This window comes from Electrophorus electricus, chromosome 6 (genome assembly GCF_041902795.1).
Source record: "Electrophorus electricus isolate QZ-2024a chromosome 6, ASM4190279v1, whole genome shotgun sequence".
NCBI classification, from domain to species: domain Eukaryota; kingdom Metazoa; phylum Chordata; class Actinopteri; order Gymnotiformes; family Gymnotidae; genus Electrophorus; species Electrophorus electricus.
Genome location: NC_137502.1, coordinates 15,164,269 through 15,170,763, shown reverse-complemented (window position 1 = coordinate 15,170,763; position 6,495 = coordinate 15,164,269). Strand labels below are relative to the sequence as shown.

The 6,495-nt window shown below is 36.1% G+C and overlaps 1 long non-coding RNA gene across 2 annotated transcripts; it reads right to left on the bottom strand.

Moving 5' to 3' along the window:
* Positions 1-1,252: 1,252 nt before the first annotated feature.
* On the bottom strand, positions 1,253-5,023 carry LOC145658558 (uncharacterized). 2 transcript variants are annotated; one of them, XR_014124149.1, is made up of 6 exons: positions 4,932-5,023; positions 4,458-4,566; positions 4,011-4,111; positions 3,412-3,452; positions 3,054-3,159; positions 1,253-2,789 (listed from the first exon to the last, which is right to left on the bottom strand). It is a non-coding gene; the product is annotated as an uncharacterized LOC145658558 (long non-coding RNA). The 2 variants fall into 2 exon arrangements; XR_014124148.1 differs by having other exon boundaries at positions 4,458-4,603; positions 4,932-5,018.
* Between the last annotated feature and the right edge of the window lie 1,472 nt (positions 5,024-6,495).

Sequence of the window (6,495 nt, the reverse complement as noted above, 5' to 3'; positions counted from 1 at the left end):
GGCAGTTGCCTAGAGCCTCCCCTAATCTAAGGGTCAAATAAAAATGAAATTTATGTTAATGTTAAATTATTTATTCTTAAATATATATGATTTTAAAAATGCCCATTATATGAATCTATACCAATTAGTAATTAGACCATCTATTACAAGTGGTGCCAGACCAAGGCCAGGAGGATTATGAAGGACCCCACCCATCCTGACAATAGGCTCTTCTCCCTGTTGAGGTCAGGGAAGTGCTTTCGCTCCCTGAAGACTAACACAGAGAGACTGAGGAGGAGCTTCTTCCCACAGGCCTTTCGGGCTCTGAACCAGGGCAACTGATGGGACTAATCTTCATTCACTGGATTCCCCCACTGGACTGGACCATTGTTCACTATAACATCATACACACTCTTACACACCCATATTTTGCAATTGTACTGCGCTATATAGCACAACTTCACCCTGAACTGGAAAAGTTTTAAATTGTAATTTGTATATAATCATAATCGTGTTTATTTTTTACCCAGACAAATTCTATTTTATATTTTAGACTTTATTTTCCTTCCTTTACAAATACATTTTAGGATTTATTTCCGTTTAACCTTACATTACACTGATCTGTATATTTTTCTGTATCTCTCCTTGGTTTACGGGCAGAGCAGTCACCAAAGGCATTTCACTGCCAGTTATACTGCGTATGACTATGTATGTGACAAATTATCCTTGATTTGATTTGAATTGAATTATGTTTAGTGATTTTAGTGTAGTGTAACCCCTGTTTTTTTGTAATTATATAAATATGTCAATTCAGACTGGGGCAAGCAAAAAAGTGATAGCTCCTATGCATGTTGGATGAAAATATATATATATATATATAGTGATAGCTACTGTGTGTATAGGTGTATAGGATGTTCTTCAAAGTAAAAAAAAAAACAACATCTGAATGGAGAAGAAAAATTCAACATGTGGGAGAAAGCAGAAAATTGTTCACTGCACTTCGAAATTTAAATAGTATTTAGTGCAGTGTCACCCCCGTTTTTTTTTTTGTTTGTTTTTTTTTTGTAATGATATGAATTTTGTCAATTCAGACTGTGGCAAGCAAAAAAGTGATAGCTCCTATGTATGTTGGATGGGTGTGTCTGTGTGTGTATATATATATATATATGTATATATATATATATATATATATATATATATATATATTTATATATATATATATATATATATATATATATATATATATAGCTAGATAGATAGATATGTAGTGACAGCTACTGTGTGTGTATAGGATGTTCTTCAAAGTGAAAAAAAAAGAAAAATGCAAAATGTGGGAGAAAGCAGAAAATTGGTCACTGCATTTTCCAAAATTAACTAGTAATTTTTCATTAGAAGCTAGTACTTCCACAAAAGCTTTCAATCAGCTCAGATCACCACTAAGAACTGGTTTTTGTGGCTTCCAAATGATTTCCTTTTAGTGAGCTTTTTTTTTAACTTGCCAGTATTCATTTACAACAAAGCTAATTTAAATTAAAGAAACATTTCAGTATTATTGCAAGATCTAACACCCAGACATGGATATGAAGTTTCACTTGAAGCTCTGGTGGGACTTCAGATTAGGGAACGACTGGACTAAGGTCAGTACTTGTGGCTGAGATGAGTGGGGCCCCACAATCACTTAATCTGCCCCCTAATTGTACTATAAGCAAAACAACAAAAAATAGCCTATAATTTCTTTCAAGTATTAAAAAAAATTATAGCAGTGCTCTGGTGAATTTTGAAGACCCTGCTGTTTCAGTGTTTTTGAGTCTTCAATCATTGTTTTTAAAGCTGCTGATTGTTACTGAATCTCACTGTCATACCAGTGTTTGATTTTTGAACTCAAGCACTCAGTATTTTGAGTGTTAACCCCCTGTTTTAACCAAAGTTGATGCCATACATGTACTACATCTCACCGAACACTATTTAGAGCACAGTCAAGTGACTATGATTTCACTACCTTATATAAGTACTTCTCACACTTCCATATTTTCCTTGGATTTGGAATGGTGTGTGTAAACCATATAACCATATAAATTGTTTGAAACTCTCCCCACAGTGTTCTGTACCAAAGGGCAAAGCAAGCAGCATTTTTCTAAGTAAACAGTAGGAGGCAGCAGAACACAGACAAAGCAGACACCATCCTATGGCAAGCTCTAAGCACAGCTTCAGTAATGTAAGATCATGGCCTTGTCATAAAGAAAATGCTACCTTTTCTAAGTCACATGATGATGCATTTCAGTGATTTTCTCTTATGTTTGCAACCAATTTTTGCGTTGAGTTTGTACAGAGAGGAAGCAGTTACTAAATCCAAAAATTGCCAACATTGCTTAAAATATATGATAGGTCAGTTAGCCTACTATTGTTTATATGAGGTCTGTTCATATTCCTTTAATATGAGCATAATGTTTTTGGAGCCTATGCATAAGATATTTATTTGCATTTTTATTGTTCCATGAACTGTATGTTAAAGTTTACTATAGTGAAGCACATGGTGCATTCAAAAGTGTGTTCATGAAGATTCATGGTTCAGTTAACAAGGGCATTTAGCCATCTACTTACTCTAAACCCACTGTACTGTAATGCATAACAAAGTGAACAACAAATATGAGAGATGTGCAAAGATACAAAGATGTTAAAGAAACAAACACACAATAAAAATAATACACACAGAGTTAAATGTAATAAGAAGGTTACTTAAGTAACCTTCTTATTATCTTCTTATTAGCAGGTACATATGTACCTGCTGCTTGCTACATTTTCCTCGTGTTCTAAAAGAATGACAACAAGAGAGAGAGAGAGCGATAGAGAGAGAGAGAGAGAGAGAGAGAGAGAGAGAGAGAGAGAGAGAGAGAGAGAGAGAGAGAGAGAAAGAGATGAATTAGAATATTAGAATGATTACTTAATGTGTTTATTAGTTGGATGAATAATGCACCCAATATATCCCCCCAATGTAATTTGATAATATGATGCAGATACTTGTGATTTGTCAGCTCTTATGTATGTTATTTTCCAAGACTGTTGATATTGCCTACCTTGCAGTCAACATTTGTCCTGCTCAACTTTAGAGAGGTTACAGGCAGGGGGAGGGCACTGGCAAAATCTTGGTACAGTCCTCTCAGTACCCCACTCTGAGTATTACTAGATAGCAGTGAAAAGAGAGAGAGATGCAGACTAAATTGAGCCTGGGAAGACTGAAGACCATTTATGCTAATAAACCTGATCATCCTGCTATACAGTGCAAGCACCTGGACCACCGCTGCAGCAGTGGGCTAACAGGACATTGGAACAGACCAGTATGGAGAGAAGTGGAGCAGACAGACAGACAGACAGACAGACAGACAGCCAGACACACACACACACACACACACACACACACACACACTCGGATACCAGTTTTGTTCAGATACTGCATCCCCTTTTAGGATCGGCGCCTGTTAAAAAGGATATACAGGGGAAAAAAAAGAAAAAAAAACTTTATGCTTTATGCATTGATTAATAATTAGCTGACAAGTTTGCAGTCAGGCTGCAAAGTGTATACTTACTTACTTTTTCCACTTGCTGAAAAAATATCAAACACAATTTAATCTAAGACATGTAGCTCATTTGCAATTATTGCTCAGTTGGAAGCAACCAAAATAACAAACAGCCTATCTCTGAATTGCAATAATGATCTTTCACAAGATTCAGAATTTGCATTTTACATTTTTGTCAGATTTTTAGATGTTTTAGTTCCAATAATTCAAAATACTTACAAGTAATGTAATTGGTTGTGATTGCTTTCAGTTGATTAATCAACAAAGAGTAAAATGGTATTTTTCCCATGGTGATAAGATGCCAGATAGAAGCAATATGCTTTTAAATATGATGTGTAGTCCTCACTCTTTCTCTCTCACTTGCTCACTCTCTCTCTCTCTCTCTCACACACACACACACACACACACACACACACTCACATTCACACACACTCTTTCTCAAAAACACATACTTACTTGTTCTTGAGGTTCATTGCCTTAATTCTCCTCTCCTAGCTTTCTTGGCTTCTCAGGGGGCTGGGGAACAACTTTCGCTATCCAGCTAAGCATACTTGCAGCTTAAAACACAACAGATAACACATCTATGAATATCAACCAAACATATTATGCAAACAAACATAATGTGAATGCTTTTGCTATGAAGCAGAAATACACAACATTGTACAAATGGCAATGATTATTATTAGAGAGTGAAAAGGGGGTTGAAGTACATTGCTATATATCAGTTGAAATGCAGATACATGAGTAAATAAGATTCTTTACAAATGAATGTTGACATGATGGTGGTCATTGATTTTTACTCTTTTGCCCTGTGTCTTTCTGTCTGGGGGTTTAAGCCTCAGCGTGATCGTGGCTGTATGTGTGAGGAGCTGTCACGGCTAATGAGTGATTAACATGTCTGACCTTAATCTCCTGTGGCCTGAACTAGGTGGGCGGGAGACATCATGGCTCGGCCTTGCTGCTGTGCTGGACTTGGTGCGGTGTACCACTACACTTCAGGAAAGGATATGTCCTAAAATCACACTTTCTCGCTCGCTTTAAAATTTCGTCTAGCACAAACAATCCAACAAAAGCCTTAAGATAAAACTTACATCATGTTTAACTGAACTGCATATCTGCTAATTATGAGGTTTGCATTTAAATTAATTATTTTAAGTTACTAAAATAAATATGTATCTTGGATGAGTTGAATGAATATAAAGTTTTAAAATGTATACTATGTTAAGTTTCATGTAAACATGTAAATTTACATTCATAATAAACCAATAAACAAATATATGTTCTATAAATAATTATCTATGTTAACATTATCATATAATAAGTAGTATATTGTCTCAAAAGGATCATTTTCCTGTAGAAATATACATAAACATTTACCTTCAGATGCAGGTACTTATCCCAGAGATTTAGTGACAGACAGGCTGGACGACTGGCAGGTAGAGAAGTGCCTGGATTAACCCCGAGGAGGCTCAGATAATGGGATTAGCATCCTCAGGGAAGGGTGTTGAGGGAGGATGGACCTACATGATGTGGCCTGCAGAACCTTCAGCATGTAGCTTTGCCATCTGGGTGTAGACAGAATCAGACAATACCAAAATCAGACAAAACCATTCACAGTGTCTAATTAATGAGCTCTTATATGAATTTACATAAAAGAATGGTGTTTCGGCAGAGTGACATGTTTTAACACACTTTTATGTTAAATGGAAATCAATATTTAGGCCTTCACCTATGTTAATTTGTTCCCTACAAGTGTCCTCTGAGTGTTCAAAGTGACTCACTGTAATGTTTCTGCACATGCCGCACCTATTCTGCTCACTGTGTAAATGTCCCTGTGCCACTCAGAACTGTCAGTTCTCTACAACAATTCTGTATTACACTGTTGCTTAGCAAAGGATGGACAATTATTCAGAGAACTATAAGAACAAAATATATTATCCAACCATTTTTGTATGCAAAAATGGGTAAATCTTTAAGACACCATCATGAAATCAAACCAAAACCACTACACATATATTAACTGTCACGGAATACTCCCTTTCCTACTGGTCATGTAGTATGTCCTGCCGCGTGCAGTGGGAGTTCTTTGTCTGTCTCGTTTGTAACCACACCTATGTTGTTTAGCTCACACCTGCATCTGGTTTAGTCTCAGTGTGTCTGTGTGTATTTAAACCTCTGTAAGAGTGTGCTTAGTTGTCGGTCATTGTCCATGTTATTCATATTCATGTTGTGTGCATGTGAGTGCTGATTGTCTTTATTTTGTTGTTTAATAAACATCTGTTACCTTCAAGGAAGTCTGTACATCCTGCTCCTCGCCCTGTGGCACTCGGGTCATCACATCAACATAAGAGATGTAATAGTAAATAAGTAGACAGTACTTTTTATTGACTAATGAAAGCATGATGCCATATCTAGACTGCTGGAAATTCAGCCAATTTTCAACCAAAAGTCTTTGAGGTTACAGCAAAATGGATGTGCTTTACACAGATCAAATGACTTTCAGCTAGAGGCCACCTGGATGCTAGGCCCAGGTTAATCACAAAACAGCACATGACCACTTCCTGTTTACATCAGCAAACAATCAAACATCAGAAATCACTGATTAGGTTTGGCTATGTATTGCATAGATATGTAGACATTTACTAGCCTATCTAAGATGAAGAACTATTAAAGCTTAGTAAATTTGGAGAGACAGAATAGATGTTTGTGCAACTGCAGTGAAAGCTCCATTACATCGATCTGAATTGTTGAGATTTTCAAAAGATGAAGATACAAAGTAGACAGTTACATTAAAAAAATTGTGAAACTAAGGTGCATTGCCTATTTGACTATTTTGAGAATTAAAAACATATAAGCAAAACCAGTTGGTTAACAAAATTATGAATGACAATATGGAAAATAAAATCAGCTTAATATATAAACATGATTAGAACCAGCAACC